The sequence below is a fragment of the Odontesthes bonariensis genome, chromosome 4 (genome assembly GCF_027942865.1).
Source record: "Odontesthes bonariensis isolate fOdoBon6 chromosome 4, fOdoBon6.hap1, whole genome shotgun sequence".
Lineage (NCBI taxonomy): Eukaryota > Metazoa > Chordata > Actinopteri > Atheriniformes > Atherinopsidae > Odontesthes > Odontesthes bonariensis.
In genome coordinates this window covers 329,778-342,489 of record NC_134509.1, presented here as the reverse complement: position 1 = coordinate 342,489, position 12,712 = coordinate 329,778, and positions in this window count along the sequence as shown.

Genomic DNA, 12,712 nt, shown 5'->3' with positions numbered 1-12,712 from the left:
TGTTACAGGGGGCGTGAACACCAAGCTAACCCCCCCACATGTAGTGTGGTTTGGTTTGTTCCCCTGACGGACACATTACCGTTACCGTGGCAACAGGATTTACTCCTGGAATGCGGCCGGTTTTGTGGGCATACGTAGTTCATGAGGCCATTGTTCAAAGTCACGAGATTCAGGAAGTCTTCTACAACGAGTTTTAAAAAAATCAACATGTAGAAACCCTACATGGCTGCTTTTATAAACTTTATCTGTGAAAATATTAGCCTCAAACCACTTTGTGTGAAACCACTGGTCCTGCCAGGCCACATATAATTTACCACATTACATATTTCCCAAATCATGTGACACACAAACCGGCTGTAAACGTGTTCTGGTCTCCTGGTTCGCTCCAGAATGAGTATTTCAGTGTTCCTAGGTGTTTGTGAGGGGTTTCCAGTAAGGAATCAGACGCCGTCATCATAAAGAATCAGACGCCGTCATCATAAAGAATCAGACGCCGTCATCATAAAGAATCAGACGCCGTCATCATAAAGAATCAGACGCCGTCATCATAAAGAATCAGACGCCGTCATCATAAAGAATCAGACGCTGTCATCATACAGAATCAGACGCCGTCATCATACAGAATCAGACGCCGTCATCATAAAGAATCAGACGCTGTCATCATACAGAATCAGACGCTGTCATCATACAGAATCAGACGCTGTCATCATACAGAATCAGACGCTGTCATCATAAAGAATCAGACGCCGTCATCATAAAGAATCAGACGCCGTCATCATAAAGAATCAGACGCCGTCATCATACAGAATCAGACGCCGTCATCATAAAGAATCAGACGCTGTCATCATACAGAATCAGACGCTGTCATCATAAAGAATCAGACGCTGTCATCATACAGAATCAGACGCTGTCATCATACAGAATCAGACGCCGTCATCATAAAGAATCAGACGCCGTCATCATACAGAATCAGACGCTGTCATCATACAGAATCAGACGCTGTCATCATACAGAATCAGACGCCGTCATCATACAGAATCAGACGCTGTCATCATACAGAATCAGACGCTGTCATCATACAGAATCAGACGCCGTCATCATAAAGAATCAGACGCTGTCATCATAAAGAATCAGACGCTGTCATCATACAGAATCAGACGCCGTCATCATAAAGAATCAGACGCTGTCATCATAAAGAATCAGACGCTGTCATCATACAGAATCAGACGCCGTCATCATACAGAATCAGACGCTGTCATCATACAGAATCAGACGCCGTCATCATAAAGAATCAGACGCTGTCATCATACAGAATCAGACGCCGTCATCATACAGAATCAGACGCTGTCATCATACAGAATCAGACGCCGTCATCATAAAGAATCAGACGCTGTCATCATACAGAATCAGACGCCGTCATCATAAAGAATCAGACGCCGTCATCATAAAGAATCAGACGCCGTCATCATAAAGAATCAGACGCCGTCATCATAAAGAATCAGACGCCGTCATCATAAAGAATCAGACGCCGTCATCATACAGAATCAGACGCCGTCATCATAAAGAATCAGACGCCGTCATCATACAGAATCAGACGCCGTCATCATACAGAATCAGACGCTGTCATCATAAAGAATCAGACGCTGTCATCATACAGAATCAGACGCCGTCATCATAAAGAATCAGACGCTGTCATCATAAAGAATCAGACGCTGTCATCATAAAGAATCAGACGCTGTCATCATAAAGAATCAGACGCTGTCATCATAAAGAATCAGACGCTGTCATCATACAGAATCAGACGCTGTCATCATAAAGAATCAGACGCTGTCATCATACAGAATCAGACGCCGTCATCATACAGAATCAGACGCCGTCATCATACAGAATCAGACGCTGTCATCATAAAGAATCAGACGCTGTCATCATAAAGAATCAGACGCCGTCATCATACAGAATCAGACGCCGTCATCATACAGAATCAGACGCCGTCATCATAAAGAATCAGACGCTGTCATCATACAGAATCAGACGCTGTCATCATACAGAATCAGACGCCGTCATCATAAAGAATCAGACGCCGTCATCATACAGAATCAGACGCCGTCATCATAAAGAATCAGACGCTGTCATCATACAGAATCAGACGCTGTCATCATACAGAATCAGACGCTGTCATCATACAGAATCAGACGCCGTCATCATACAGAATCAGACGCTGTCATCATACAGAATCAGACGCTGTCATCATACAGAATCAGACGCTGTCATCATACAGAATCAGACGCTGTCATCATACAGAATCAGACGCCGTCATCATAAAGAATCAGACGCCGTCATCATACAGAATCAGACGCTGTCATCATACAGAATCAGACGCTGTCATCATACAGAATCAGACGCTGTCATCATACAGAATCAGACGCCGTCATCATAAAGAATCAGACGCCGTCATCATACAGAATCAGACGCCGTCATCATAAAGAATCAGACGCTGTCATCATACAGAATCAGACGCCGTCATCATACAGAATCAGACGCTGTCATCATACAGAATCAGACGCTGTCATCATAAAGAATCAGACGCTGTCATCATACAGAATCAGACGCTGTCATCATAAAGAATCAGACGCTGTCATCATACAGAATCAGACGCTGTCATCATAAAGAATCAGACGCTGTCATCATAAAGAATCAGACGCTGTCATCATACAGAATCAGACGCCGTCATCATACAGAATCAGACGCCGTCATCATAAAGAATCAGACGCTGTCATCATACAGAATCAGACGCTGTCATCATAAAGAATCAGACGCCGTCATCATAAAGAATCAGACGCTGTCATCATAAAGAATCAGACGCCGTCATCATACAGAATCAGACGCTGTCATCATACAGAATCAGACGCTGTCATCATACAGAATCAGACGCCGTCATCATAAAGAATCAGACGCCGTCATCATAAAGAATCAGACGCCGTCATCATAAAGAATCAGACGCTGTCATCATACAGAATCAGACGCTGTCATCATACAGAATCAGACGCTGTCATCATAAAGAATCAGACGCCGTCATCATAAAGAATCAGACGCTGTCATCATACAGAATCAGACGCCGTCATCATACAGAATCAGACGCCGTCATCATACAGAATCAGACGCCGTCATCATACAGAATCAGACGCCGTCATCATACAGAATCAGACGCTGTCATCATAAAGAATCAGACGCTGTCATCATAAAGAATCAGACGCTGTCATCATACAGAATCAGACGCTGTCATCATACAGAATCAGACGCTGTCATCATACAGAATCAGACGCCGTCGTCATACAGAATCAGACGCCGTCGTCATACAGAATCAGACGCCGTCATCATACAGAATCAGACGCTGTCATTATACAGAATCAGACGCCGTCATCATACAGAATCAGACGCTGTCATCATACAGAATCAGACGCTGTCGTCATAAAGAATCAGACGCCGTCATCATACAGAATCAGACGCCGTCATCATACAGAATCAGACGCTGTCATCATACAGAATCAGACGCTGTCATCATACAGAATCAGACGCTGTCATCATAAAGAATCAGACGCCGTCATCATACAGAATCAGACGCTGTCATCATACAGAATCAGACGCCGTCATCATACAGAATCAGACGCCGTCATTATACAGAATCAGACGCTGTCATCATAAAGAATCAGACGCCGTCATCATAAAGAATCAGACGCCGTCATCATAAAGAATCAGACGCCGTCATCATAAAGAATCAGACGCTGTCATCATAAAGAATCAGACGCCGTCATCATAAAGAATCAGACGCCGTCATCATACAGAATCAGACGCCGTCATCATAAAGAATCAGACGCTGTCATCATACAGAATCAGACGCTGTCATCATACAGAATCAGACGCCGTCATTATACAGAATCAGACGCCGTCATCATAAAGAATCAGACGCTGTCATCATACAGAATCAGACGCCGTCATCATACAGAATCAGACGCCGTCATTATACAGAATCAGACGCTGTCATCATAAAGAATCAGACGCCGTCATCATACAGAATCAGACGCCGTCATCATAAAGAATCAGACGCTGTCATCATAAAGAATCAGACGCTGTCATCATAAAGAATCAGACGCCGTCATCATAAAGAATCAGACGCCGTCATTATACAGAATCAGACGCCGTCATCATAAAGAATCAGACGCTGTCATCATACAGAATCAGACGCTGTCATCATACAGAATCAGACGCCGTCGTCATACAGAATCAGACGCCGTCGTCATACAGAATCAGACGCCGTCATCATACAGAATCAGACGCCGTCATCATACAGAATCAGACGCCGTCATCATAAAGAATCAGACGCCGTCATCATACAGAATCAGACGCCGTCATCATACAGAATCAGACGCCGTCATCATAAAGAATCAGACGCCGTCATCATACAGAATCAGACGCTGTCATCATACAGAATCAGACGCTGTCATCATACAGAATCAGACGCCGTCGTCATACAGAATCAGACGCCGTCATCATACAGAATCAGACGCCGTCATCATACAGAATCAGACGCTGTCATCATACAGAATCAGACGCTGTCATCATACAGAATCAGACGCCGTCATCATACAGAATCAGACGCTGTCATCATACAGAATCAGACGCCGTCGTCATACAGAATCAGACGCTGTCATTATAAAGAATCAGACGCCGTCATCATACAGAATCAGACGCCGTCATCATACAGAATCAGACGCCGTCATCATACAGAATCAGACGCTGTCATCATAAAGAATCAGACGCCGTCATCATACAGAATCAGACGCCGTCATCATACAGAATCAGACGCTGTCATCATAAAGAATCAGACGCTGTCATCATAAAGAATCAGACGCCGTCATCATACAGAATCAGACGCCGTCATCATAAAGAATCAGACGCTGTCATCATACAGAATCAGACGCTCTCATCATACAGAATCAGACGCCGTCATCATACAGAATCAGACGCCGTCATCATACAGAATCAGACGCCGTCATCATACAGAATCAGACGCCGTCATCATACAGAATCAGACGCCGTCATCATACAGAATCAGACGCCGTCATCATACAGAATCAGACGCCGTCATCATAAAGAATCAGACGCCGTCATCATACAGAATCAGACGCTGTCATCATACAGAATCAGACGCCGTCATCATACAGAATCAGACGCTGTCCTTATAAAGAATCAGACGCCGTCGTCATACAGAATCAGACGCTGTCATCATACAGAATCAGACGCCGTCATCATACAGAATCAGACGCTGTCATCATACAGAATCAGACGCCGTAATCATACAGAATCAGACGCTGTCATCATAAAGAATCAGACGCTGTCGTCATAAAGAATCAGACGCCGTCATCATACAGAATCAGAAGCTGTCATCATACAGAATCAGACGCCGTCATCATACAGAATCAGACGCTGTCATCATACAGAATCAGACGCCGTCATCATACAGAATCAGACGCTGTCGTCATAAAGAATCAGACGCCGTCATCATAAAGAATCAGACGCTGTCATCATAAAGAATCAGACGCCGTCATCATAAAGAATCAGACGCTGTCGTCATAAAGAATCAGACGCCGTCATCATAAAGAATCAGACGCCGTCGTCATAAAGAATCAGACGCCGTCATCATAAAGAATCAGACGCCGTCGTCATACAGAATCAGACGCCGTCATCATAAAGAATCAGACGCCGTCATCATACAGAATCAGACGCTGTCATCATACAGAATCAGACGCCGTCATCATACAGAATCAGACGCCGTCATCATAAAGAATCAGACGCCGTCATCATAAAGAATCAGACGCCGTCATCATACAGAATCAGACGCCGTCATCATACAGAATCAGACGCCGTCATCATACAGAATCAGACGCCGTCATCATACAGAATCAGACGCCGTCGTCATAAAGAATCAGACGCTGTCGTCATAAAGAATCAGACGCCGTCATCATAAAGAATCAGACGCCGTCGTCATAAAGAATCAGACGCTGTCATCATACAGAATCAGACGCTGTCATCATACAGAATCAGACGCCGTCATTATACAGAATCAGACGCCGTCATCATAAAGAATCAGACGCTGTCATCATACAGAATCAGACGCTGTCATCATACAGAATCAGACGCCGTCATTATACAGAATCAGACGCCGTCATCATAAAGAATCAGACGCTGTCATCATACAGAATCAGACGCCGTCATCATACAGAATCAGACGCCGTCATTATACAGAATCAGACGCTGTCATCATAAAGAATCAGACGCCGTCATCATACAGAATCAGACGCCGTCATCATAAAGAATCAGACGCTGTCATCATAAAGAATCAGACGCTGTCATCATAAAGAATCAGACGCCGTCATCATAAAGAATCAGACGCCGTCATTATACAGAATCAGACGCCGTCATCATAAAGAATCAGACGCTGTCATCATACAGAATCAGACGCTGTCATCATACAGAATCAGACGCCGTCATCATACAGAATCAGACGCCGTCGTCATACAGAATCAGACGCCGTCATCATAAAGAATCAGACGCCGTCATCATACAGAATCAGACGCTGTCATTATAAAGAATCAGACGCTGTCGTCATAAAGAATCAGACGCCGTCATCATAAAGAATCAGACGCCGTCGTCATAAAGAATCAGACGCTGTCGTCATAAAGAATCAGACGCCGTCATCATAAAGAATCAGACGCCGTCGTCATAAAGAATCAGACGCCGTCATCATAAAGAATCAGACGCCGTCGTCATAAAGAATCAGACGCTGTCGTCATACAGAATCAGACGCCGTCATCATAAAGAATCAGACGCCGTCGTCATAAAGAATCAGACGCCGTCATCATAAAGAATCAGACGCCGTCATCATACAGAATCAGACGCTGTCATCATACAGAATCAGACGCTGTCATCATAAAGAATCAGACGCTGTCATCATAAAGAATCAGACGCTGTCATCATACAGAATCAGACGCCGTCATCATACAGAATCAGACGCCGTCATCATACAGAATCAGACGCTCTCATCATACAGAATCAGACGCCGTCATCATACAGAATCAGACGCCGTCATCATACAGAATCAGACGCCGTCATCATAAAGAATCAGACGCCGTCGTCATACAGAATCAGACGCCGTCATCATACAGAATCAGACGCTGTCATCATACAGAATCAGACGCCGTCATCATACAGAATCAGACGCCGTCATCATACAGAATCAGACGCTGTCATCATAAAGAATCAGACGCTGTCGTCATAAAGAATCAGACGCCGTCATCATAAAGAATCAGACGCCGTCGTCATACAGAACCAGACGCCGTCATCATACAGAATCAGACGCCGTCATCATACAGAATCAGACGCCGTCATCATAAAGAATCAGACGCCGTCATCATACAGAATCAGACGCCGTCATCATACAGAATCAGACGCCGTCATCATAAAGAATCAGACGCCGTCATCATACAGAATCAGACGCTGTCATTATAAAGAATCAGACGCCGTCGTCATACAGAATCAGACGCCGTCATCATAAAGAATCAGACGCTGTCATCATAAAGAATCAGACGCCGTCATCATAAAGAATCAGACGCCGTCATCATAAAGAATCAGACGCTGTCATCATACAGAATCAGACGCCGTCATCATACAGAATCAGACGCTGTCATCATACAGAATCAGACGCCGTCATCATAAAGAATCAGACGCCGTCATCATAAAGAATCAGACGCTGTCATCATACAGAATCAGACGCCGTCCTAATAAAGAATCAGACGCTGTCATCATACAGAATCAGACGCCGTCATAATAAAGAATCAGACGCCGTCATCATAAAGAATCAGACGCCGTCATCATACAGAATCAGACGCCGTCATAATAAAGAATCAGACGCTGTCATCATAAAGAATCAGACGCCGTCATCATAAAGAATCAGACGCCGTCATCATACAGAATCAGACGCCGTCATCATACAGAATCAGACGCTGTCATCATAAAGAATCAGACGCCGTCATCATAAAGAATCAGACGCCGTCATCATACAGAATCAGACGCCGTCATAATAAAGAATCAGACGCCGTCATCATACAGAATCAGACGCCGTCATCATAAAGAATCAGACGCCGTCATCATAAAGAATCAGACGCTGTCATCATACAGAATCAGACGCCGTCATAATAAAGAATCAGACGCCGTCATCATAAAGAATCAGACGCTGTCATCATACAGAATCAGACGCCGTCGTCATAAAGAATCAGACGCCGTCATCATACAGAATCAGACGCCGTCATCATACAGAATCAGACGCCGTCATCATACAGAATCAGACGCCGTCATCATAAAGAATCAGACGCCGTCGTAATAAAGAATCAGACGCCGTCATCATAAAGAATCAGACGCCGTCGTCATAAAGAATCAGACGCTGTCGTCATAAAGAATCAGACGCCGTCATCATAAAGAATCAGACGCCGTCATCATAAAGAATCAGACGCCGTCATCATAAAGAATCAGACGCCGTCGTCATAAAGAATCAGACGCCGTCGTCATAAAGAATCAGACGCTGTCATCATACAGAATCAGACGCTGTCATCATACAGAATCAGACGCTGTCATCATAAAGAATCAGACGCCGTCATCATAAAGAATCAGACGCTGTCATCATAAAGAATCAGACGCTGTCATCATAAAGAATCAGACGCCGTCATCATAAAGAATCAGACGCCGTCATCATAAAGAATCAGACGCCGTCATCATACAGAATCAGACGCCGTCATCATACAGAATCAGACGCCGTCATCATGAAGAATCAGACGCCGTCGTCATACAGAATCAGACGCCGTCATCATAAAGAATCAGACGCCGTCATCATAAAGAATCAGACGCCGTCATCATAAAGAATCAGACGCCGTCATCATACAGAATCAGACGCCGTCATCATAAAGAATCAGACGCTGTCATCATACAGAATCAGAAGCTGTCATCATAAAGAATCAGACGCCGTCATCATAAAGAATCAGACGCCGTCATCATAAAGAATCAGACGCTGTCATCATACAGAATCAGACGCCGTCATCATAAAGAATCAGACGCCGTCATCATACAGAATCAGACGCCGTCATCATAAAGAATCAGACGCTGTCATCATACAGAATCAGACGCTGTCATCATACAGAATCAGACGCTGTCATCATACAGAATCAGACGCCGTCATCATACAGAATCAGACGCCGTCATCATACAGAATAAGACGCCGTCATCATACAGAATCAGACGCTGTCATCATAAAGAATCAGACGCCGTCATCATAAAGAATCAGACGCTGTCATCATAAAGAATCAGACGCCGTCATCATAAAGAATCAGACGCCGTCGTCATACAGAATCAGACGCCGTCGTCATACAGAATAAGACGCCGTCATCATACAGAATCAGACGCCGTCATCATACAGAATCAGACGCCGTCATCATAAAGAATCAGACGCCGTCATCATAAAGAATCAGACGCCGTCATCATACAGAATAAGACGCCGTCATCATACAGAATCAGACGCCGTCATCATACAGAATCAGACGCCGTCATCATAAAGAATCAGACGCCGTCATCATAAAGAATCAGACGCCGTCATCATACAGAATCAGACGCCGTCATCATACAGAATCAGACGCCGTCATCATAAAGAATCAGACGCTGTCATCATAAAGAATCAGACGCCGTCATCATACAGAATCAGACGCTGTCATCATAAAGAATCAGACGCCGTCATCATAAAGAATCAGACGCCGTCATCATACAGAATCAGACGCCGTCATCATAAAGAATCAGACGCCGTCATCATACAGAATCAGACGCCGTCATCATAAAGAATCAGACGCCGTCATCATAAAGAATCAGACGCCGTCATCATAAAGAATCAGACGCCGTCATCATAAAGAATCAGACGCCGTCTTCATACAGAATCAGACGCCGTCATCATACAGAATCAGACGCCGTCGTCATAAAGAATCAGACGCCGTCGTCATAAAGAATCAGAAGCCGTCATCATACAGAATCAGACGCCGTCATCATAAAGAATCAGACGCTGTCATCATACAGAATCAGACGCTGTCATCATAAAGAATCAGACGCCGTCATCATAAAGAATCAGACGCCGTCATCATAAAGAATCAGACGCCGTCATCATAAAGAATCAGACGCCGTCATCATAAAGAATCAGACGCCGTCATCATAAAGAATCAGACGCCGTCATCATAAAGAATCAGACGCCGTCTTCATACAGAATCAGACGCCGTCATCATACAGAATCAGACGCTGTCATCATAAAGAATCAGACGCTGTCATCATAAAGAATCAGACGCCGTCGTCATAAAGAATCAGATGCCGTCATCATACAGAATCAGACGCCGTCATCATAAAGAATCAGACGCTGTCATCATACAGAATCAGACGCTGTCATCATAAAGAATCAGACGCCGTCATCATAAAGAATCAGACGCCGTCATCATAAAGAATCAGACGCCGTCATCATAAAGAATCAGACGCCGTCATCATACAGAATCAGACGCCGTCATCATAAAGAATCAGACGCCGTCATCATACAGAATCAGACGCCGTCGTCATAAAGAATCAGACGCTGTCATCATACAGAATCAGACGCTGTCATCATACAGAATCAGACGCCGTCATCATAAAGAATCAGACGCCGTCATCATACAGAATCAGACGCCGTCGTCATAAAGAATCAGACGCTGTCATCATACAGAATCAGACGCCGTCATCATACAGAATCAGACGCCGTCATCATAAAGAATCAGACGCTGTCATCATACAGAATCAGACGCCGTCATCATACAGAATCAGACGCCGTCATCATACAGAATCAGACGCCGTCATCATAAAGAATCAGACGCCGTCATCATAAAGAATCAGACGCCGTCTTCATACAGAATCAGACGCTGTCATCATAAAGAATCAGACGCTGTCATCATACAGAATCAGACGCTGTCATCATAAAGAATCAGACGCCGTCATCATAAAGAATCAGACGCCGTCATCATAAAGAATCAGACGCCGTCATCATAAAGAATCAGACGCCGTCATCATACAGAATCAGACGCCGTCATCATACAGAATCAGACGCCGTCATCATACAGAATCAGACGCCGTCATCATAAAGAATCAGACGCTGTCATCATAAAGAATCAGACGCCGTCATCATACAGAATCAGACGCTGTCATCATAAAGAATCAGACGCCGTCATCATACAGAATCAGACGCTGTCATCATAAAGAATCAGACGCCGTCATCATAAAGAATCAGACGCTGTCATCATACAGAATCAGACGCCGTCATCATAAAGAATCAGACGCCGTCATCATACAGAATCAGACGCTGTCATCATAAAGAATCAGACGCCGTCATCATACAGAATCAGACGCTGTCATCATAAAGAATCAGACGCCGTCATCATACAGAATCAGACGCCGTCATCATACAGAATCAGACGCTGTCATCATACAGAATCAGACGCCGTCATCATAAAGAATCAGACGCTGTCATCATACAGAATCAGACGCCGTCATCATAAAGAATCAGACGCTGTCATTATAAAGAATCAGACGCCGTCATCATACAGAATCAGACGCCGTCATCATACAGAATCAGACGCTGTCATCATACAGAATCAGACGCCGTCATCATAAAGAATCAGACGCCGTCATCATACAAAATCAGACGCTGTCATCATACAGAATCAGACGCTGTCATCATACAGAATCAGACGCTGTCATCATAAAGAATCAGACGCTGTCATCATAAAGAATCAGACGCCGTCATCATAAAGAATCAGACGCTGTCATCATAAAGAATCAGACGCCGTCATCATAAAGAATCAGACGCTGTCATCATAAAGAATCAGACGCCGTCATCATACAGAATCAGACGCCGTCATCATAAAGAATCAGACGCTGTCATCATAAAGAATCAGACGCCGTCATCATACAGAATCAGACGCCGTCATCATACAGAATCAGACGCCGTCATCATAAAGAATCAGACGCTGTCATCATAAAGAATCAGACGCCGTCATCATACAGAATCAGACGCCGTCATCATACAGAATCAGACGCCGTCATCATAAAGAATCAGACGCCGTCATCATACAGAATCAGACGCCGTCATCACACAGAATCAGACGCTGTCATCATACAGAATCAGACGCTGTCATCATACAGAATCAGACGCCGTCATCATAAAGAATCAGACGCTGTCATCATAAAGAATCAGACGCCGTCATCATACAGAATCAGACGCCGTCATCACACAGAATCAGACGCTGTCATCATACAGAATCAGACGCTGTCATCATAAAGAATCAGACGCCGTCATCATACAGAATCAGACGCCGTCATCATACAGAATCAGACACCGTCATCATAAAGAATCAGACGCTGTCATCATAAAGAATCAGACGCCGTCATCATACAGAATCAGACGCTGTCATCATAAAGAATCAGACGCCGTCATCATACAGAATCAGACGCTGTCATCATAAAGAATCAGACGCCGTCATCATACAGAATCAGACGCAGTCATCATAAAGAATCAGACGCCGTCATCATACAGAATCAGACGCTGTCA